Source organism: Antedon mediterranea, chromosome 6 (assembly GCF_964355755.1).
Source record: "Antedon mediterranea chromosome 6, ecAntMedi1.1, whole genome shotgun sequence".
Taxonomy (NCBI): domain Eukaryota; kingdom Metazoa; phylum Echinodermata; class Crinoidea; order Comatulida; family Antedonidae; genus Antedon; species Antedon mediterranea.
Genome location: NC_092675.1, coordinates 14,667,955 through 14,694,016, shown reverse-complemented (window position 1 = coordinate 14,694,016; position 26,062 = coordinate 14,667,955).

The window sequence follows — 26,062 nt, the reverse complement described above, 5'->3', positions numbered from 1 at the left end:
TATGCTAGAATATTATTTTTAGATTTTTCTGCAGCGTTCAACACAATTCAGCCTCATTTACTTACAGATAAATTATTAAAGTTAGGAATAAATCCATGATTAAATCTCTGGATTTCTGATTTCTTAAATGAAATAACACAGATTGTTAAGTTTAGGGGTAGCGTATCTAAGCAGTTAACTTGTAATACAGGTGCACCACAAGGATGCGTTCTCTCACCCTTACTTTTTTCATTATATTCTGATTTTTATAGTGATATTGACCCAAGTAAATCATTTAATGTTAAGTTTGCAGATGATACTTGCCTAGTTGGTTTAATTTCAAATGATAATACATCCCTGTTTAATGAATATGTTGAACATTTTGTAGTCTGGTGTAAACAAAATTTTCTTGAACTAAATGCCAAAAAAACTAAAGAGGTTATTGTCGATTTTAGAAGGAAAAATAAAACTAATCATGTAAATATTGAAATCGATAATGAAATTGTTGAAATAGTAAAAAGTCATAAGTACTTGGGATTAATAATTGATAATAAACTAAATTGGGAGAGCAACACTAAAGAACTCCATACCAAGGCTAATAAGAGAATGTACTTTATATACAAAATGAAACGGTTTAATGTTAGTTCTCATTCATGTGATTTATTCCTCTGTTGTTCAATCAATCATTTCTTATTGTATTATTGTTTTGGTTTTCTCATATCAATGTAAACAGTAAAAGTCAAATTCAGAGATTAGATTAAACAAGGCCAGCAGAGTTATCGGTGTAGAAGTGAAATCTTTAGATGAAATGTTTAATACATTCATACTTAAGAAATTTGACACAATTATGCAAGACCCATCACACCCATTACATTCAGATATCATTATAAGTAAATCAGGAAGGGTTAGACTGACACAGGAAAAAATATCCACAAACCGTTTCATACTTTCACCAATGTACATAGCATGCAATTTATTTAACAAAAACTTTTCAAGATAGTCACTTGTATCATTTGTATTTATTTATATAGTTATCACATCGTATTATTTATTCTACTCAGGTACAAAACATATCTCGAAATTGTTAACAATTTTGACAATAAAGTTATCTTGTATCTTGTATCTTGTAAAAGCTTATTATGGTTAAGTTAAAGAATTTGAAAGACATTGTAACATTTTTGAAATCATTGCTATTTAACTTTTTGAGATAATTGTTACACAAAAAGTGTACAGAAAGAAGAATAATAACAACAAGGAAAACAATAATAAAGATTTTGTACAATAACAATAGGTGATCATTATTCTAAATGATCACCTAATAAAGATTTTTTACAATAACAATAGGTGATCATTTTATTTTAAATGATCACCTAATTAGCATAGGTTGAATTGTAGAAATAACCTTGGACAGCACCGCGTCTAAGTTGGTCCGGTATCTTTTCCACTTCGTAGTTTTGTTATAGGTGAAGCTTTTGTCGATTCAGATAAAGCAGTATGAATTGCTTTTAAAACAGCATCGTCAGATTCTTCCATGTCTGGAGTTGATTCGAGTAGCGAGGCCATTGGCATTTGTTAGGATGAGGCCTGGTGAGCGAGCAAAAAAAACAACAAGTCTGTTCACCACCACCGCTACTTAATTAAAAAGGCAACCACTTAGACCATAACTGTTAATATGCATACCTGCTTTAAAAAAAAGGGAAAACATGGAGTCACTATTGTATTTACAGTAACTGTTTATACAAATATAAATAGGCAAAAGTAAAAGAATTATTATGACGAAAACAATTAACAGACACTTTTAAACAATTAGTTATCTAAAAAACTAAACCTAATTTTACTATTACAAAATTACACTGCAATACAGAACCAGACGCCTCTTAATTTATCTATTTTTTCCATAATCTTTTAACATGTGCTTTACAAAACCTATCAAAAATATTCATAACTTCCTTGCTGAAGAGATAATTTTCACTTCCCAGAGTAAGATATAATTTAACGTCAGTGTTGCCATTAATGAATAACTCCGAAATTTCATTGTAATCAAATAATTGCAGTTGAAACTATAACCTTGTATTTTCATCGGTCCTTATCTCATTGAACGCAGGACATTCAAATGAAAAGTGTCAAGAAGACCATTCGCTTAAGTGAGCAACACCAAAAAAGCAATTTCTTACACTTCTATACTTGTTTGACTCGTTTTTGTTGCAAATGGTCAGGAAGACCATTCGCAGTCAGAGTCTTAAGTGAGCAACACAAAAAAAGCAATTTCTTACACTTCTATACGAGTTTGAGTTTTTTTGTGTTTTGCAGGTTGTGTAATAGTAGGCCTAAAGGTTACATATGAATATGATGATGTCATATCACTACCATTACTAAATATATCACTACCATATTTGGGCAAATCACACTTTTTGTCAAACTAGTTTTTGACAGAACTCAAGTTTATGATAGGCCTAATTGTCCCCCTGAAAAAAAAAAACAATTTTTAGCAATGTATTTGTTGAATAAGCCATTTAAAAAACATTTAATAATTATTTTCTTTGACTAAATTGGATCGCACAAAATTATTTACCTGAAAAAACATTAAGGATTTATTGTTGAATGTACTCGTAATTCACGTTATAAAAATAAGAAATGGACTATTCAAAGTCTTATTTTGTTTATTAATCCTCATTATTCATATTTTTGGGAGAAAATACACCTTTAAGTTGCTTTCCCTCAATTACGAACATATTATGAAAACTTGGATAGGTGTTCCATTCGATAACTCTTAATTCGCGAGCTGATTATTTGCTACAACTTTTCCACTCGGAGACAATACACAATACATTTATAAAAAATATATAGCGCCCACTATGTTTTGTAATAAATCAATAACAATTTAATCACAAATACGTCCTCTGTGTTTAATTTTCCACCAAATAGTTATCACAAATAGTTAAACCTAAATTTGTGTTAATGTCAACAACTAATTGCTCAACTAAACGTAATAATAAGTGTTATTGTTTTTCATTAGGTGCTTAAAATCATTATTGACATTATGTACCAATTTTATTTACACTATCGACTAAAAAATCAAGAAATTGCGAGTGATTTGACAAATTATACGTATATACATCTCTAGATTGCGTCAACAATCCTGATAACACCTTTGCTTTCTCTCCTTGCCAGCATTGCCAGATCAATCACTTTTCAGTCTGGAGTACGCCCTCTAGCCTTCGGCTTTACATCTAACTGGTTGTGTGTGACTGTGAGTGACAGGCAGTGAGGTAAAGCCGAAGGCTAGAGGACGTACTCCACTGAGAAGTGATTCCAACAGGCGGGGGGAGGGGGGGGGGGGCGATTTTTTTTTCTGTACGAGAGTAGTAGTATAATATCCCGTACAGTCCAATGAATAATTCATAAATTAATTAATGAATATTAATATATTAATTATGAGTGTAATTAATATGAATGAATAATTAATTAGGGGGGTAGTTTTATGAATATTTAATAATTAAAATGGTATTATTTTTGAATAAATGAATAAATTAATTTGTTTAGCGATCTCAGTCCAATGAAGAAGTAATAAAATGTTTTAATATTCATGAATATTAATATATTTTTATTAATATGAGGGGTATTTTAATGAATAATTAGTAAATGAGTGATAGTTTTATGTATAATTTTCAAACGTAATACATGTATTACATAATGTTTAAATAAATATTTACATTTAAATATTAAAGACAATGTGCTTACCTTCATTGAGAAGTCTGATGTACAGTTTAATGAATAAAATCCACAAGTTTAATCAGCTTTGATTACTGTTTTTTATGTTTGTATAAGGAATAATAACATCAATTCGCTGTCTTTCCATGGAATTAGTTTACATGTGAGGCGTGGACAGGTCATTTTTTGTAATTCTGTGATTTTAGCGGGTATGTGACGTCATCCGGCAATGAACCAATAAGATTCCTTATAAGCATAATGCTAATGAAATTAGAATTCGTTGTCCTTGTTGAGATATTCAAAGATATTAAAAGTTATTTAATTATTTTTTTAGTTTTTTATCCTTTTGTTTTTTCGTTTAGTTACATAACCGCATTATTTTTTAAGGGTATTCCTTCAATATATAAAGATGGTAATAAATAAATAAATAAAAATTAAAAATAATGTGCTTACCTTCATTGAGAAGTCTGATATTATAGTATATTTTAATGAATAAAATCTACAAGTTTAATCAGCTTTAATTACTGCTTTTTTTATGTTTGTATAAGAACAAAATCATAACATCAATCCGCTGTCTATTTTTTCAAATCCTGTGATTTTAGCGGGTATGTGACGTCATCAGGCAATGAACCAATAAGATTAATCTACCAATCATAATTCGTTGTTTTTGTAAGCGTAGCGATCTCAGTCCAATGAATAAGTAATGAGATGTTTTAATATTCGTGAATATTAATATATTTTTATTAATATGAGAGTGTTTTAATGAATACTTAGTAATTGCGTTGGTATTTATTCTAAGAATTATTGAATTAAGTATGATATATTTAAATTATTTTATTTTTAACACGGTACCTGATTTACTATATATATATACACATTGTTAATTTGAAAACAGTACAGTTTTCCTGCTTTAGATTTTTAACATTTAGTCATCTGTTCTTTATCCTGCTGTTATTATCTATCAGGATGAATTCTACTCAAAATCAATCCGGTAGTAAGAGAGTTTTTTCTTCTTCAAAAGGACAGAGTGCTGTATCTAATCGAGTAAAGATACACAAAGTTTCACATCAACACGGCACAGCAGTACCTTCAAATTGTATGACGTGTTTAATGGCGATTCAACCCCCACCTCCAATGAACGTTGATTTCAATAATGTATCTAATACTGAAGAAGACGAACATTATAGATCGAGAATAATTTCTGAAGAGGAGAGGATTTTATACGACGACACGTCATCGGTAGTTGACTACCACCTATTTCTAGCAAGAAAAGCCGATGTAGAAGATGAGGTAGAAGATGAGGTGTTTGCAGAAGAGTACCTGAACCCTGTGCTGGAGGCGGAGATTAAGAAAGAAACTACCGAACTTGAGTACAAAGAAATAATGAGAACAATTGGGAAGGTTTTCATAGAAGAATTTATATTCATTCTGAAGGACATGGTTGAACGTTATAACTTTCACGGCTCAAGATATGAACAACTCTTAACATTTTTTCGACCAATTCTGGCATTGAAACTTGTGGACAATAGCGCTACCCATTTTGAATGGGCGCTAAACTACTTTCATTTACGTTGCATCAATGTTGATGCGTTCGATAAAGCCATAAAGTTGATTACAAATGATTCAGAACTTTTTAATAAGATTCTTTACCAATTGTAATTTGTACAAATTTAAAATAATATCTTAACACTTTTTTAATTAATGTTACATAATTTTATAATTCTTATTTCTTTTCGGTAAATTTATTATTATTATGGTTATAAATTATATTGAAATAGAATGTGTGTTAAAATAAAGGTTGTGTTTTTTTCTTTTAAAAGCAACAAGAACGAAAATGAAATTTGATCTTTGCGTGTTATTTAAGTATTGATTTATTTTTTTAATTTTCATTTGGGTGAATGAGGGTAATGAATATGAATGAGTACTTAAGAAAAGTATATTAAGATCCTAAGCATCCTGATAGTTTTGGTGATGTGGACCGACTTTATCAAAATGTAAAAGACGATTTAAATATTACCAAGAGACAAGTTCAAGACTGACTGAACAAGCAATACATTACACACATCCATTCAACGTAAATTCAAACAAAACTGGGTACTTGTAAGTGCTATTGATGAACAATGGGGAATGGATTTGGAAAAATAACGTGTATAAAATTTGATTCAGACAAACTGTTTGCAAAATCAAAGGTTTGACTCTAGATTTCTAAAAATCAAAGGAAGTCAATTTTGAAATAGTTGGTAGCATGGTACGAGGAATCGGACTGGAAAAATAACAACAACTAATCCTAACAAAATAAACCGTAAACCAAAATCTCACTTAATATTTATTTTTTATAAATTTGTAAAAGTAGTTACCCTATTTTAATTCATGGTAAATTTATTTTTCGAATTAATTTAATTTGTTTTATTTTCTGTTGAATTTTTATTATTATTATGTTTGTAAAGTGTATTGCAATAGATTTGTTTAATAAAATAAATTAATTATGTTTTGACTTAATTTATGTCAGTGTAAATTTGTAAAAGTAGTTTTCCTATTTTAATTCATGATAAGTTTATTTCTTGACTTTGCTTAATTTTTTCTTTTCTGTTAAAAGTAGAATGTGTATTGAAATACATTTTGTTTTTAACATCAACAACAAAAATGAAATTTGATCTTTGCGTGTTGTTTAACTCGTGTATGAAGTTTTTGAATTTGTTAAATGTAATTGCAAACATACATATTAAATGATTGTGATTAAAAATATTCTGTTTACTTTTTATTTTTTATTTTAAACAGTAGTATTTTTAACAGTAGTTATATTTTATATATAGGTAATATTACAAAAATAAACATACAAAATGTATAAAGCATAGACTTATTAAATTTAAATACAATTTCTTTATTTCAAAATGAATTTCATTTTATACGTGTTTTCAATTTTAAATCTTTTAAGAAAGACACAATACGTACTGATATAAAAACGCACACAAAAGGAAACAAATTTGAGACGCACGGTTTGTAACGACACTTTCAATAAGAAGGAATATTATAAATGTATTTTTACCAAATTTATAAAGTAAATGTTTATTATTGAGAAATATACATTTTAGATAAATGATAACACATCTAAAATTAATTAGAGAGATCAATACAATATGGTGTTCATAATAATTTGTTTTGATGACTAGAGGAAACATCTGAAGACATTCAACGAAAAACAAGCGTTAACACCATACCAGTCACTAAAAATGCCACTGCTTCGAAAAAAAACATCTCCCTTCCTACGCAGAGACAAATTCTGAACGAAAATAATAAATAAAAATAATTAGTAAACAAAACACGCGCATTATAAATAATGATGATGAATAATTTAAGAATATTTGTTAAACTACCCACGAACAAAAAACGAAACATACTAACCGACTCATCGTCATTACGAAGTTCAAATAACGAAAACTTTTCCTTGAAAAATCCACAGGAGACACGTTTTACATTTTCTAACTGCAATTCTGTGTCACATTGTGTCGCAACACATGTACATACAACGAGTCCTGTCACAAGTCTGCCGACGTTTATTTTTCTATCGCTCATCATTTGTTTTAATACATAATACAGCGCTTCCAAAGAAATATCTTTACACAATTCTAACACATTAAAATTGTTTTCCAACTCTTTACAAGCACGAATAGCACTCTGGAGGATGGGTGAATCCAAAACAACTAACCCCGTCATTTTATATTCAATGTATGCTAAAACTATTTCCTCTAAATCAACCATAACGCTCGACAAAACAAATGATAATGGATGTAATTACCAAGAAAGTTACAACTTAAAACCTTTATTTTTGTTTTTAAAAAGAAGTTGTAACATAGAAACTAATTTTGTCAGGAAATGTGTTTTTATTATTTATGTGATTTATTTGTGTTTAGAAAGTTACAACATTAACATTTAATTTGGTAAAAAAATGTGAATATACGGAGCCGATTGTAATTTTTAATCCTTAGTATACTGAGAGATTTTATAAACAAAAAAAGAGCGAACGGAAATTAATGATTGCAGATTAGACATATAGAAATGGATTGAAATTGGAAATCTACATGATCAAAGAAAAGAAACCCATTGTTCCGACAGAAGCTAATGACATTTACAAAGGATGACACACTTTGAATAGAATAAATACCGTATAACATACTTAAATTTTGTCAAGATAGTTGTCAAAAATAAATAAAATATATTATACTGAATTTACTTTGTACATTTATTTAATTTAGGCCGTAATTAGGTTTGTTGTTCATTTATGATTGTGACAAAAAAAAAATACATACTAATAAAACAGCTATAGGCCTATAAAAAAAGTAAAAAAAAAAAAAAAATAATGATTCAGTGTTATAATTTTATTTACCTGTCATTATGTTAATAAAACATATATAAATTTAATTTATGTCATGTTAGATATATTTTCAAGAACATTTGTTACATACAAATAATTTTGTAAAGAAATTTGTTACGTAAGATAAATTTGTTAAGAAGTTTGTTTCATAAAATAGTTGTGAAGATAAATTTGTTAGGGCCTACATAAAAATAATTTTGTAAAGAAATTTGTTACAGAAAATTATTTTGCAAAGAATTAGTTGCATCAATTGATTTTATCAAACGTATGTAACATAAAAAAATTATGTTGTTGAATAAAATATTTTGTAATTCAGTCCATTTGCTCAGTAGTTTGTTTAAGTTGTTAAGTCTTGTTTGTGTAATATTCTTGTAAATAAAAGAATTTACTTTTAACCTTTGTAATTATTTTGTAAATATCATTTATGCATTTTTTTTTTCGTAAATAATTGAATTTATTTATACTTTTTTTGTATGGGAATCAATATTTGTTTATACATTTAATTGTGATTATAGATTTCTTCTTTATTTAGTATGTCGATTAATTTCAGATTCAGAAACATGTTACACAAGAAACAAAAATTGTCATGAAATTCGTTACATAAAAAAATAATTTATCAAGAATCTTTTTTTTACATAAATTTAAATTTATCATTAATTTTGTTATAAAATTTATTTTGTCATTACATTTTGTTACATAAAAAATAGTTGTTTCATGATTCTTGTTTCTTTTGTTCAGTACTTATATGAAAATTCAAGTTAAGAACGCAATGACAATGACTGGATGTTTAGCGTGATTAGCGGACCGCTTTTCTTCGGTAAATCGGTATTTGTTAACACTCTTTTAGAGAATAATTACTTTGACAAGTCGTTTGATGATATGACATAGTGTTATGGCGAATATCAAACTTAGTTTACGGAACTAATTACTGCAACATCTGACATAAGTTATAAGAAGGGTATACTTATACATTGGATGTTTTCGATGTTAGTAAATAACACAATGGTGAATAACTAGATGTTTACACCTTCACTGCTATAATTACAGTTAGAATGTCATGAAGGGTAAATCGGTATTCTTTAAAGAATTAGGCCTATAAAACAATTAAATTGTCGAGTTGTTTGTGTTTACATGTGTGTCATAGTAGAGAATGAATTATAAAACCATTACATTGTCGAGTTTCTTGACGTTAGAGAAGTAAATGCTGTTTGTGTTTACATGCGTGTCATAGTAGAGTTTTGTGTTTATATGCGTGTCATAGTAGAGTTTGTAATTACATTTTTTTTTTCAACAACTATCGATAACATATAATACATTTATATTGAAAAAAAAATGTAATTACAAACTCTACTATGACACGCATATAAACACAAAACTCTACTATGACACGCATGTAAACACAAACAGCATTTACTTCTCTAACGTCAAGAAACTCGACAATGTAATGGTTTTATAATTCATTCTCTACTATGACACACATGTAAACACAAACAACTCGACAATTTAATTGTTTTATAGGCCTAATTCTTTAAAGAATACCGATTTACCCTTCATGACATTCTAACTGTAATTATAGCAGTGAAGGTGTAAACATCTAGTTATTCACCATTGTGTTATTTACTAACATCGAAAACATCCAATGTATAAGTATACCCTTCTTATAACTTATGTCAGATGTTGCAGTAATTAGTTCCGTAAACTAAGTTTGATATTCGCCATAACACTATGTCATATCATCAAACGACTTGTCAAAGTAATTATTCTCTAAAAGAGTGTTAACAAATACCGATTTACCGAAGAAAAGCGGTCCGCTAATCACGCTAAACATCCAGTCATTGTCATTGCGTTCTTAACTTGAATTTTCATATAAGTACTGAACAAAAGAAACAAGAATCATGAAACAACTATTTTTTATGTAACAAAATGTAATGACAAAATAAATTTTATAACAAAATTAATGATAAATTTAAATTTATGTAAAAAAAAGATTCTTGATAAATTATTTTTTTATGTAACGAATTTCATGACAATTTTTGTTTCTTGTGTAACATGTTTCTGAATCTGAAATTAATCGACATACTAAATAAAGAAGAAATCTATAATCACAATTAAATGTATAAACAAATATTGATTCCCATACAAAAAAAGTATAAATAAATTCAATTATTTACGAAAAAAAAAATGCATAAATGATATTTACAAAATAATTACAAAGGTTAAAAGTAAATTCTTTTATTTACAAGAATATTACACAAACAAGACTTAACAACTTAAACAAACTACTGAGCAAATGGACTGAATTACAAAATATTTTATTCAACAACATAATTTTTTTATGTTACATACGTTTGATAAAATCAATTGATGCAACTAATTCTTTGCAAAATAATTTTCTGTAACAAATTTCTTTACAAAATTATTTTTATGTAGGCCCTAACAAATTTATCTTCACAACTATTTTTATGAAACAAACTTCTTAACAAATTTATCTTACGTAACAAATTTCTTTACAAAATTATTTGTATGTAACAAATGTTCTTGAAAATATATCTAACATGACATAAATTAAATTTATATATGTTTTATTAACATAATGACAGGTAAATAAAATTATAACATTGAATCATTATTTTTTTTTTTTTTTTACTTTTTTTATAGGCCTATAGCTGTTTTATTAGTATGTATTTTTTTTTTGTCACAATCATAAATGAACAACAAACCTAATTACGGCCTAAATTAAATAAATGTACAAAGTAAATTCAGTATAATATATTTTATTTATTTTTGACAACTATCTTGACAAAATTTAAGTATGTTATACGGTATTTATTCTATTCAAAGTGTGTCATCCTTTGTAAATGTCATTAGCTTCTGTCGGAACAATGGGTTTCTTTTCTTTGATCATGTAGATTTCCAATTTCAATCCATTTCTATATGTCTAATCTGCAATCATTAATTTCCGTTCGCTCTTTTTTTGTTTATAAAATCTCTCAGTATACTAAGGATTAAAAATTACAATCGGCTCCGTATATTCACATTTTTTTACCAAATTAAATGTTAATGTTGTAACTTTCTAAACACAAATAAATCACATAAATAATAAAAACACATTTCCTGACAAAATTAGTTTCTATGTTACAACTTCTTTTTAAAAACAAAAATAAAGGTTTTAAGTTGTAACTTTCTTGGTAATTACATCCATTATCATTTGTTTTGTCGAGTGTTATGGTTGATTTAGAGGAAATAGTTTTAGCATACATTGAATATAAAATGACGGGGTTAGTTGTTTTGGATTCACCCATCCTCCAGAGTGCTATTCGTGCTTGTAAAGAGTTGGAAAACAATTTTAATGTGTTAGAATTGTGTAAAGATATTTCTTTGGAAGCGCTGTATTATGTATTAAAACAAATGATGAGCGATAGAAAAATAAACGTCGGCAGACTTGTGACAGGACTCGTTGTATGTACATGTGTTGCGACACAATGTGACACAGAATTGCAGTTAGAAAATGTAAAACGTGTCTCCTGTGGATTTTTCAAGGAAAAGTTTTCGTTATTTGAACTTCGTAATGACGATGAGTCGGTTAGTATGGTTCGTTTTTTGTTCGTGGGTAGTTTAACAAATATTCTTAAATTATTCATCATCATTATTTATAATGCGCGTGTTTTGTTTACTAATTATTTTTATTTATTATTTTCGTTCAGAATTTGTCTCTGTGTAGGAAGGGAGATGTTTTTTTTCGAAGCAGTGGCATTTTTAGTGACTGGTATGGTGTTAACGCTTGTTTTTCGTTGAATGTCTTCAGATGTTTCCTCTAGTCATCAAAACAAATTATTATGAACACCATATTGTATTGATCTCTCTAATTAATTTTAGATGTGTTATCATTTATCTAAAATGTATATTTCTCAATAATAAACATTTACTTTATAAATTTGGTAAAAATACATTTATAATATTCCTTCTTATTGAAAGTGTCGTTACAAACCGTGCGTCTCAAATTTGTTTCCTTTTGTGTGCGTTTTTATATCAGTACGTATTGTGTCTTTCTTAAAAGATTTAAAATTGAAAACACGTATAAAATGAAATTCATTTTGAAATAAAGAAATTGTATTTAAATTTAATAAGTCTATGCTTTATACATTTTGTATGTTTATTTTTGTAATATTACCTATATATAAAATATAACTACTGTTAAAAATACTACTGTTTAAAATAAAAAATAAAAAGTAAACAGAATATTTTTAATCACAATCATTTAATATGTATGTTTGCAATTACATTTAACAAATTCAAAAACTTCATACACGAGTTAAACAACACGCAAAGATCAAATTTCATTTTTGTTGTTGATGTTAAAAACAAAATGTATTTCAATACACATTCTACTTTTAACAGAAAAGAAAAAATTAAGCAAAGTCAAGAAATAAACTTATCATGAATTAAAATAGGAAAACTACTTTTACAAATTTACACTGACATAAATTAAGTCAAAACATAATTAATTTATTTTATTAAACAAATCTATTGCAATACACTTTACAAACATAATAATAATAAAAATTCAACAGAAAATAAAACAAATTAAATTAATTCGAAAAATAAATTTACCATGAATTAAAATAGGGTAACTACTTTTACAAATTTATAAAAAATAAATATTAAGTGAGATTTTGGTTTACGGTTTATTTTGTTAGGATTAGTTGTTGTTATTTTTTCCAGTCCGATTCCTCGTACCATGCTACCAACTATTTCAAAATTGACTTCCTTTGATTTTTAGAAATCTAGAGTCAAACCTTTGATTTTGCAAACAGTTTGTCTGAATCAAATTTTATACACGTTATTTTTCCAAATCCATTCCCCATTGTTCATCAATAGCACTTACAAGTACCCAGTTTTGTTTGAATTTACGTTGAATGGATGTGTGTAATGTATTGCTTGTTCAGTCAGTCTTGAACTTGTCTCTTGGTAATATTTAAATCGTCTTTTACATTTTGATAAAGTCGGTCCACACCACCAAAACTATCAGGATGCTTAGGATCTTAATATACTTTTCTTAAGTACTCATTCATATTCATTACCCTCATTCACCCAAATGAAAATTAAAAAAATAAATCAAATACTTAAATAACACGCAAAGATCAAATTTCATTTTCGTTCTTGTTGCTTTTAAAAGAAAAAAACACAACCTTTATTTTAACACACATTCTATTTCAATATAATTTATAACCATAATAATAATAAATTTACCGAAAAGAAATAAGAATTATAAAATTATGTAACATTAATTAAAAAAGTGTTAAGATATTATTTTAAATTTGTACAAATTACAATTGGTAAAGAATCTTATTAAAAAGTTCTGAATCATTTGTAATCAACTTTATGGCTTTATCGAACGCATCAACATTGATGCAACGTAAATGAAAGTAGTTTAGCGCCCATTCAAAATGGGTAGCGCTATTGTCCACAAGTTTCAATGCCAGAATTGGTCGAAAAAATGTTAGGAGTTGTTCATATCTTGAGCCGTGAAAGTTATAACGTTCAACCATGTCCTTCAGAATGAATATAAATTCTTCTATGAAAACCTTCTCAATTGTTCTCATTATTTCTTTGTACTCAAGTTCGGTAGTTTCTTTCTTAATCTCCGCCTCCAGCACAGGGTTCAGGTACTCTTCTGCAAACACCTCATCTTTTACCTCATCTTCTACATCGGCTTTTCTTGCTAGAAATAGGTGGTAGTCAACTACCGATGACGTGTCGTCGTATAAAATCCTCTCCTCTTCAGAAATTATTCTCGATCTATAATGTTCGTCTTCTTCAGTATTAGATACATTATTGAAATCAACGTTCATTGGAGGTGGGGGTTGAATCGCCATTAAACACGTCATACAATTTGAAGGTACTGCTGTGCCGTGTTGATGTGAAACTTTGTGTATCTTTACTCGATTAGATACAGCACTCTGTCCTTTTGAAGAAGAAAAAACTCTCTTACTACCGGATTGATTTTGAGTAGAATTCATCCTGATAGATAATAACAGCAGGATAAAGAACAGATGACTAAATGTTAAAAATCTAAAGCAGGAAAACTGTACTGTTTTCAAATTAACAATGTGTATATATATATAGTAAATCAGGTACCGTGTTAAAAATAAAATAATTTAAATATATCATACTTAATTCAATAATTCTTAGAATAAATACCAACGCAATTACTAAGTATTCATTAAAACACTCTCATATTAATAAAAATATATTAATATTCACGAATATTTAAACATCTCATTACTTATTCATTGGACTGAGATCGCTACGCTTACAAAAACAACGAATTATGATTGGTAGATTAATCTTATTGGTTCATTGCCTGATGACGTCACATACCCGCTAAAATCACAGGATTTGAAAAAATAGACAGCGGATTGATGTTATGATTTTGTTCTTATACAAACATAAAAAAAGCAGTAATTAAAGCTGATTAAACTTGTAGATTTTATTCATTAAAATATACTATATTATCAGACTTCTCAATGAAGGTAAGCACATTATTTTTAATTTTTATTTATTTATTTATTACCATCTTTATATATTGAAGGAATACCCTTAAAAAATAATGCGGTTATGTAACTAAACGAAAAAACAAAAGGATAAAAAACTAAAAAAATAATTAAATAACTTTTAATATCTTTGAATATCTCAACAAGGACAACGAATTCTAATTTTATTAGCATTATGCTTATAAGGAATCTTATTGGTTCATTGCCGGATGACGTCACATACCCGCTAAAATCACAGAATTACAAAAAATGACCTGTCCACGCCTCACATGTAAACTAATTCCATGGAAAGACAGCGAATTGATGTTATTATTCCTTATACAAACATAAAAAACAGTAATCAAAGCTGATTAAACTTGTGGATTTTATTCATTAAACTGTACATCAGACTTCTCAATGAAGGTAAGCACATTGTCTTTAATATTTAAATGTAAATATTTATTTAAACATTATGTAATACATGTATTACGTTTGAAAATTATACATAAAACTATCACTCATTTACTAATTATTCATTAAAATACCCCTCATATTAATAAAAATATATTAATATTCATGAATATTAAAACATCTTATTACTTCTTCATTGGACTGAGATCGCTAAACAAATTAATTTATTCATTTATTCAAAAATAATACCATTTTAATTATTAAATATTCATAAAACTACCCCCCTAATTAATTATTCATTCATATTAATTACACTCATAATTAATATATTAATATTCATTAATTAATTTATGAATTATTCATTGGACTGTACGGGATATTATACTACTGAGAGTTCCTCCATCGGTTCGTTTCGGACTCAATCGACTCTCTTTGGTATTCGGTAAGTCAGCTCACTGATGCGTGACAACATAATCTATATATAAATTTACGTAAGGGCAAAATTCGGTAAATCGTGCGTTATTTCTAGAATTTTTACTCAATGGTATATAAAGTTGGTTCGTACTTTCGTTACTGATTTTAACCACCTGATGTAACCCTGTTTACTAATTAAATTGAGTTAGATAATTAGTTATTGACAATTAAAACGAATTTAGGTTCAACGATTTGCCCCAAATAGGGGTGTTTTCCGATCGTGGAATACACTGTCTAATGGATATCCGTCTTGAAAAATACCCGCACACAATAATACGAGGATGTTTCGCATTTTCCTATCTCCTCCTTGGATAATTGTTTTTAATAGCTGAAAACCGGTTGAACAGCTCGAGTAAAGCATCATAATGTTGAAAACAGTCCGATTTTCTTTAAAAAAATACTATTTTGATAGATTTAATATGCGTTTATACCAAAGGATTGCTTGGCGATGAATGGAACATTCCAATCTCTCCCCACATTTGGTATAACACAAGTAGGCAAATTTACGTGCCCTTCGGGGATAAATTAAAAACCGTTGACATTAAATACATAAACCATTTGTGTCCCATTTAAAGCACAATTTTTTTTTACGAGTGTGGTGGTACTGTTTACACATAATTAAACTTTAATACTGACAGTTGCTTCTTAATAGTATTATTAATAATTACAAAGAATATAAAAGTCATAGTGGTGTATCATTACATGTACTTAACTATTTCAATCGAGGAGGGCGTTGTGATTTTACTTAACCAAGGTATAGTTTTTTACAGCTCCTGAAATATAGTTAAAATTTGACGTTTTCTAAATCTCGATTGATTTCTAAGTGAGTATAAAACAGTAAATAAGTCAAGTTAAACCAAGTCTTTGTTAAGGTGGAAGTTTTTACCTGAAAGAAATACTAGGAAAAAACAATTTGTATATCGTTCACGTCTAAGCCCGGTGAAAGCCAAACAATGGCGTCAAAAACCCATAGAAACGGGACTAACAAAGGAATGTACAGTGCTGCACAGGCTGACGGTGACAAAATCAGCAGGATGAACGGGCAAACAGTAAACAAAGAACGTAGTGTAGTGAAGCCAATCTTTTTGAAGGCTGATCAAATACCAACAGGAAAAAGTTTTTTCAAAGATGAAGACCTATGTATAGCCCTACTAAAAATAATTGCTGCAGAAAGTATAATCGGTGTTCAAAAAATACGGAACCTATGGCGAATTTATCTAAATAATAGAAATGATAGAGTGAAACTAATTACGAATGGACTAAACATTAGGAATTGTAATATTACAATTCATGATAAAAATCCTTATTTGGCATACAACAACATGGAAACAACGAGAATAGTCATAAAGGATATACCATTATCGGTTGCTGACGTAGAGATTGCTAGCAAGTTGAAAGCGCTAGGATGCAAACCAATAGGAGATGTTACAAGGCTAAAAATAAGGGTTAATGGTCAGTTAACCAGCTGGCTAAACGGTGACAGAGCTGTCGTTGTAGAAAAGCTAAAATCGCCAATACCAAGACAGATAATAATAAATGGTTTTAGAGCACGGGCTTTTCATGACGGTCAGGAAGTGAAATGCAACAAATGTACAAAGACTGGGCATTTAGCTTTTCAATGCAAAGCTGATATAATCTGTTTCAAGTGTCATTTACCAGGGCATACTAGGGACAGATGTAATGTTGAAGCGCATAATGTATCATCATCTGGTTCACCTGGTGCATACATTAATAAAGTTTGGGAATCGGTTTTTAACTTTGAAAACCCAACAAATAATAATGCTAACGATAACCACTACGGGAAAAGAGCTACGGTACAATCTGATACAGAAACACATGATGAAGTGTTTAGTATTGATGGAAGTAGTGAATCATCAGATGATGAAAATGCGCAGAAAGAAACAAGTGTGATCACTATAGAACAACACACAAACCAAAATGAGCAGGAAGATGATGACAGAGAGGAGCAGAGAGAAGAGCAGGAAGTGGACGAAAGAGAGGAGGAGGAAGTTGAAGAAGGAGAGGAACAAGAAGTACCGGGAAGAAAGTACCAGAAAGCTGAAGAAAGAGAGGAGCAGGAAGTTGGGGAAAGAGAGGAGCATGAACAGAAGAAGGTAACTGACTACTTTGAAAAAAGTATGCAAAAAAGTAAAAGTGTTAGCACAAACAAGAAAGCAGCAAGAGATCTGAAGGAACAGTCAGAAATGAAGGCAGGACAGAAGAAAAAACAAAGAGTATTGAAAAAAGAAGTTTAAGAAAGAGAAACAAAAACAAGTAATTTAATCTTAATAATATGTATTCTAAATATTGTAATTTCCCAAGGAAGCTCTTTACTCTAATCTTATGAATTTACATTGTATAACACTAAACGTTAGAGGAGCTAGAAATATAAATAAGCAACATAAGGTATTCCAATGGGTAAAAGATCAAAAAGCGGATATATGTCTGCTTCAGGAAACCCATCTAACAAATGAGATTATTAATAAATCAAACTTTGTTTGGGAAGGTGAAGCGATCCATAGTATAGGTAATTCACATAGTAGAGGAGTGTCGATACTATTACGAAAAGGTCTTGAATGCAAAATTGTTAAAAAGTTAACTGATATTGATGGAAGATATATATTTCTTAATTTAATGATAAATGAAAAGGAATTGGACATTATAAATATTTATGCTCCTAATGAAAGCAAAAATAGAAGTGCATTCTTTAGGACCATACACAAATGTTACAATGACTTTGATGGAGGGAAGGGTAATTCTATCATTCTAGGTGGAGATCTGAATTGCATCATGAATAGTGACATTGACCAAAAAGGTAGCGCAAATAGGTCTGATAAATCTGTTTTTACGATTAAAAACCTAATGAAAAATTTAAATTTAAATGATATTTGGAGATCCAAAAACATGAATAAGCGACAATTTACGTGGCGTAAGAGATTTAACAACATTTTCCGTAGGCTGGATTACTGGTTAATATCAGAAGATCTCTTTTCAAATGGAGATGTTTTAGCCTGTGACATTCGTCCAGCTATTCTCACAGATCACCAGGCGGTATCAATTAAAATAGATTTGCATGAAAAAAAACGCGGTCCTGGTTTATGGATGTTCAACAATAGCTTTCTGAAAGATGAAACATTTACAAAATTAGTAATTAAAATAATTGATGTTTCAATACTAAAAAATAATAGAGAACCTGTAAGTGCAAGTTTGCTATGGGAGCTTGTAAAAACAAAAATAAAAGAATTTTCAATTGCATACGGAAAACAAAAAAAATAAAAACCAGAATAAAAAGAAAGAAAAATTACAAAAACAAATAAAAAACTTAAATGAAACAATTATGAATACTCAAAATTGTGATATAACCATTGAAAATAAAATTGAAAACAAAAAAATAGAGCTTGAAAACATTTATAATGTAGAAGCAAAAGGCGCGCAAATTAGGTCCAGAGTAAAATGGATAGAGGAAGGCAAGCGGAATACAAAATACTTTCTTGGGTTAGAAAGATCCAAAAGTAAAAAGAAACACATAAAAAGTTTAATTACTAAAGATGGGAGCTTAGCAACGAGCCCAATTGATATTTTAAAGGAACAAATACAACATTTCGAAGGATTATACGCAAAAAATGTCATAAACCCTGGAAAAATTAATAAATACCTTTGTAATTCTATTATAAACAAGCTTTCAGAAATAGAAAAAGAAAATTGTGAAGGTTACGTCACTATTGATGAGTGTAAAAAGGCCATTTCAATGATGGAAAAAAATAAAACACCTGGATCGGATGGTCTAAGTGTTGACTTTTATGTGTTCTTTTGGAATAATATTAAACATTTAATTTGCGATGCGTTAAATGAAAGTTATAATTCTCAAGAATTATCCTTTTCGCAAAAAAGAGGTGTAATCACCCTTTTGTTCAAGGATGGAGAAAGAGAAAATTTGAATAATTGGCGTCCCATTACCCTCTTAAACACCGATTACAAAATTCTTGCACATGTATTAAGTAACAGACTTAAAATGGTTATTAAATCAATAGTAAGTTCAGACCAAAAAGGTTATATAAAAGGCCGTTTCGCTGGTGAAAACATTCGGTTAATAGAAGACCTGCTTTATTATACAGAGTGTAATGATATCGAAGGGGCAATAATTACCGTAGATTTTAAGAAGGCTTTGGACTCTATTAGTAGAGATTTTATGTTCAATGTTCTAGAAAAGTTTAACTTTGGAATGTTCTTTTGTAACTGGGTAAAAGTATTATACAATAACGTTGAATGTGTCACAGTTAACAATGGTTGGGTTTCAAACAATTTTAAAATGGAAAGAGGTATTAGACAAGGTTGTCCTCTATCTGCTCTGTTATTCATTTTAGTGGTTGAAGTAATGGCATCTAGAATAAGAAACAAAGATTACTATAAGGGTATTAAACTTCCAAATAATGAAAATAACATAGAAGCTAGAATAAGCCAATTAGCCGATGATACTGTTTTGTATGTTGGTAATGACAAAAGTATTAAGTCAGCAGTCAGTGTAATTGAACGTTTTTGTGAAGTATCTGGAATGACACTAAATAAAAAAAAAACCAATGCTTTTTGGATTGGTAAATGGAAGAACAGAATAGATAGACCTTTAGAATTAAATTGGGTAAAACACCCGATCAAAATTTTAGGCATATATGTAGGGTATAATACAGAAGAATGTACCAGAAAAAACTGGGATGTTAAATTAATAGAGCTAGAAAAGACTTTAAAACAATGGAATGCTAGAAATCTCTCAATTTTTGGTAGAATAATAATCCTGAAAAGTCTTGCACTATCTAAATTAACATATGCTGCAAATATCACTGATGTTCCAAAATATGTATATACACAAGTTACAAATCTAATATATAATTTTATTTGGAACAATAAAAGGGAAAAGATAAAAAGAAAAACTCTAATTGGTGATGTTGAGATGGGAGGCATTAAAATGCCTGATTTTACTCTTCATGTTAACGCACTCATGTGTGGCTGGTTATAAAGAATTATGAATGATGATGGTGCTAAATGGAAAAATATTCCAATGTATTATATTAAAAAAATATGTGATGTTAATGTTTTACTTAATATGTCATGTTATAACATTATTGATGTTAATTCTGATAAAATTCCATTGTTTTACAAAAATATGATAAAAGCCTACATAAATTATTATAACAGAATCTCTAAAAAAAACCCTGAAACTTATAACGATATAATGAATGAGCAACTGTGGGGAAACCACTACGTTAAACTAAAAAAAAAATCACTTTTCTACAAGCATTGGATTGACAGTGGCATTATCAGTATTAAAGACATTGTTAATAAGAACACTTTTTTAACATCAAACGAAATACTGGTGAAACTACAATGTAAAACAAACTGGTTAAATGAGTATTTGTGCATTATTAAGGCAATACCAATTCAATGGAAACGTATTATTAAGGAGGTAGATATTTTCAATTGTGATGATAATGATGAATTAGTTGGGACCAAGTATGAGATTAATACTACCAAACTAATATACTCATGGTTTGTGAAAGAATATTTCATTACTCCAATGTCACAACTAAAATGGGAAGAGTACTTCAATGATAACAACATTGATTGGAAAACTTCTTGGTTACGGAAAGTATGTAAAATGAAAGATAAGAAACTAGCACAATTCAATTATAAGATGTTACATAGAATACTGCCTACCAACAAACGGCTGTATCAGTGGAAAGTTAAGGAAACACAAACGTGTGACAAATGTGGAGAAATTGAAAATGAAAATCATTTGTTTTTTAGTCGTAGATTTATTCAGAAATATTGGAGGAAAATGCTTAGTATCTTTGTAAGTTTAAATCACAATAATATATCATTTAAACAATTAATACTAGGAACGGGAGATAAGCTAATAGATTATATTTACACGTTTGCAGCATTTACTATTTATAGAATAAAAATGTTATCTGCACTAAATAAGCCAGTGGGTAAATCTTTATGGAATTCATTTAAAAGCAATATGTTATATAACATTGAATGTGAAAAATATAACAATAAAGAAACAAGTATAGAAAAATGGGTAGCTTTAAGAAATAAGATTATGATAGTATAATTTCTAATTTGATACGATTAACTGAAAAAGAATTACAGTGATACGGGTTACTGGTGGTACTGAGCTATTATTGTTTTTTTTTTATCATGTATATAAATATATTGTATAATCCGGGTTGTAAAATGAAAACCAACAAATGAAAATGTGTGAACTATTTTAAAACGGGATAGATGATAATGATGATCCTGTCAAGTGTATAACAAAATATAAGAAAATTAATGAAAAAAGGAGTAATACAGAATTCATATATGTAAAAATGTTACTTATGAACTGTAACGACATTTACAAGTTAAATAATACGATTTTATGTAATATGAGATAATATGAATGTGAATAAAAGTGGTGTTTGCGCCACAAAAGAGAACAAAAAAAAACTATTTCAATCGACTATGACAGTGACAGTTTCAATAAAGTATCGCAAATGTTTAGTGGTTTATTATTTATAAAACATAAAATCAAATATGTCGTTACGGATAAAGAATATATTTAAAAATGGTTCCTCTTTGCACCCACCCTCTTACCATCCCTCAACCCTAATGTTACATTACAAAACACAAATTGGGTTTGTTTACTCAAGTAATTGCCAGGGTACTAATTTTAGTTGGCTACATAAATCACCGGTTTTTTTTACGTACATTTGAAATCGCCAGTTTTTTACATTGAATTTACTATGTTTTTGAGAACCATCTGTGGGCACGACCTAGATGGTACGCGAGCGAAGCGAGCGTACCATCTAGTACAGAACAATTTACAAACCGCGAGCTTACTTTCACCATGGATTAAAGAATAGTAGGATATGCATCAGTTTAAGATCAAGGGTTCCATGACTCTAGCCGACAGAGCGCGGACCACCCACAATGTTACAGTTTAATTAACCGCATGGTAACAACGAAACGGTCGCGTGCCTAATATATTGTTTACTGCACATGTGCAACGACATTTTAACCTTGTTGGCTACGCTTCCTTTTCGTGTTCCTTGGTAGCATGATGTTTGTAGATCATTGTAATTAGTATAGGTTTCTGCAGCGATTGATCTACGCTATTGTTTTTTATGACCTTAAAGTAGCATTTTATAACCTGTAGTCGCCCTACATCTGAGCATGGAGAAATAAGTTAACTTATTTCTCCATGATCTGAGACAATAACTATTTGTTTTCTCATTTGTTGAAAAATTACACAATCAGCAAGGATACTAGCTTATGCCCATGCCATAGGCTTAAACTAGTAAATCCTATGATTTGCCGACATTGATACTGCTTAGGTAGGCCTAGGCTAATCTTAAGTGTAGTAGATACAACGTGTAATCATGATCTATATACTCACAGTTGTCTACTTCTTGTGTGAATAATAATATAGTAATAGACAAGGTACTTCGTTTTGTTCGTGAGTAAGTTTGCCTTGCGTGTACTTTTCAAAACGACCGCTAGGTAACGTATCGCAACAATACATAGCCAGCCGATCCCGAATCAGGGATCGCTGTTTTCATTCGATTAGGCCCTGTGATTGGATGTGATGTGGATGACATAACCACTAGCCAATCACCATGAACTACAGTTTAAATATAATCACATCGATAATTAAGGAGATCTATGAAGAAACCACTGCTTAGCCATATATTAAAATCATGATTTTTGTATGTGTGGACACAGGACACGCTAACAACATACATGGTCAAATTCATAATTTAATATTCTATAGATTAACGCAATTTTTAATGACAGAAGATGACAGGCTCATATGGTAATATCAAATATAAAAATTGCATATTAATTTATTAATATTACCAACTACTTAAAATTAACAGTCGTCCAATTGTGATGAAACTAAAACAGAATTGTTCAGCAATATATTGTTGTTGTCAATTAATGATCGCAGCGTTCTACAGAGGGCCGCGGTTAGAGACACGGAGTTCAATGAGCGTGTTTGTTTGAGTGGCAGCAGTGCTTTAGTATAGGCAAGCGCGTTGGAAAATCGTTTGATGTTACCGTCGATGCATATCGTTCTATTCTTTAATCCATGCTTCCACACAGGCTCTCACAACAGTAAAAAGAATCTACACTAAATATAAACTTTGATTGACATTAATTAATAAATACTAGGCCTAGGCCTACTAAGTAATTACATTAAGAACCCAATAGCATTTTAAAGATCCAATAGTAGGCCGTATCAGATATTATTTTTGGAAGTTGAACGACCTTTTGTCACGAACGAGAGGCTCCTTTCTTATTGTATTGTAGATAGCCCATCATGGCTAGCCTAGCCAAGCTTGTGTAGGCCTATGCCATGTATTACTTTTGAATTTAAAATGATTGTGTACAGTAGGAATTCCTATGCACAGTGTATGTTTTTTATACTTTTTAAAATAATATTATTAAATGAATATTTATATTGTAGGCTGATGGAAATTTTACGTTAAAGATGTATTATCCCCAATCATGAAAACTAAAGATTTCAGACTTTTAATAATAGGCCATTTTGAGTTTTAATTAAGTTACTCAATTGAAAAAAAAAGAAACATGATTTCAATTATAAAAAAAAAATGTGACTATTTGTTACATTAAATTATAGTTTTTTCCGGTACATAGTTTTTTTGCCAATCCAACTTTAGGTCAAAGTGAATAACTATTATGTGACATTAAAATAACATATTAAACAATAAAATGTTTACAAAAAAATTTTTTTTTAAGGTAATAATATCGTTAAAATTCAAAACTAGAGTCTAGATTCAAGAAATTGTATTGGCCCACTCTTAAAATAGAAATTAATTATATTTATAAGAATAAAACAAATACATAAAAAATAAATATATAAATTCTATTACAGTATATAATATTGATAAATCAAATTATGAATATCATTAAAATAAATTAGGTCAATTAAAATCCTAAAATACATTATAAAACAACTGATACGTACTAACATCTTGTAATAATTTTATTTGAATCAAATTTCTTGTATGAGTACACATTTCTTTCAATTAAGTACTTTTCTACGTTAAAAAAAAAAAACAGAGAGTTTGCGAAATGTACTAATGTTTTATTTAGACTTATTTTTCTTATAGATCATGAAGGCCACGTATAGATTAACAAATTATAAATGTATACTGTACGAAAAAGTGATTAACAATAGACATACAATAATGAAAACAGCAATGAACAAGAATTTTAAATATTATATCAATTTAATTACGTATGTGTTTATACTTAATTATTTACCTCCGCCAAGGAGGTATATGTAATCGGTAGCGTGTGTTTGTTACTTGGCAAAAAGAATTTTGCCAAGTATAGTATTCACTTTGTTACTTGGCAAAAAGAATTTTGCCAAGTATAGTATTCACTTTTTACTTGGCAAAAAGAATTTTGCCAAGTATAGTATTCACTTTGTTTGTTTGTATGTTTGTTACTTGGCAAAAAGAATTTTGCCAAGTATAGTATTCACTTTGTTTGTATGTTTGTATGTATGTTTGTATGTATGTTTGTTTGTTAGCACGATAGCGCCTACAGTTTGGTTTATTAATAACTTCACAAATAACAAAAATGATATTATTTTCAGAACGGCTAGTGTTAAAAGATAGGAGACAATTTTCAAAAGCCGGTGAGCAGTTTTAAAGTAACACGTAAACTAAAATTAAATTTTCTCGAGAACTACTTTTCCAAAAAACTTCATTTTTGTACAAGAGGCAAGAGTTATAATTTTTGATTTGTAATTTTAAAACTGAATTAGATTTAATATAGAGGTTTTTTGATGCGAGTAATTTACAAAACCTATTTCTTTTCAAATTCACCCGTGTGTTTTTCGCGTTGCTGTTCTATTGTTAGCCGACTGAAGCTATTGTTCGTTGAAAGGCTGGTTACATAACCTGTACACCAAACTCGTATACACATGATTGTAGTGAAATTAGCCTAAATCACACAGCATAAGACACACACTTTTGGTGAAAATTGGAGGAGGCCAATTTTGATTTGGCCAAGTATCGCGCTATGCGCGAAGGCTAGTTTGTTACTTGGCAAAAAAGAATTTTGCCAAGTATAGTATTCACTTTGTTTGTATGTATGTTTGTATGTTTGTATGTTTGTATGTTTGTTACTTGGCAAAAAAGAATTTTGCCAAGTATAGTATTCACTTTGTTTGTATGTATGTTTGTATGTTTGTTTGTTTGTTTGTTTGTTAGCACGATAGCGCCTACAGTTTTCAAGTTATCGTTCTGAATTTTTGGGTGTAGATAGGTATATATTGTCAGACCATGCCTATTGAAAATCAACAAAATTGGTTTATTAATAACTTCACAAATAACAAAAATGATATTATTTTCAGACCGGCTAGTGTTAAAAGATAGGAGACAATTTTCAAAAGCCGGCGAGCAGTCTTAAAGTAACAAGTGTACTGAAATTGCATTTTCTCGAGAACTACTTGTCCAAAAAACATCATTTTTGTACAAGAGGCAAGAGTTATAAATTGTGATTTTTAATTTTA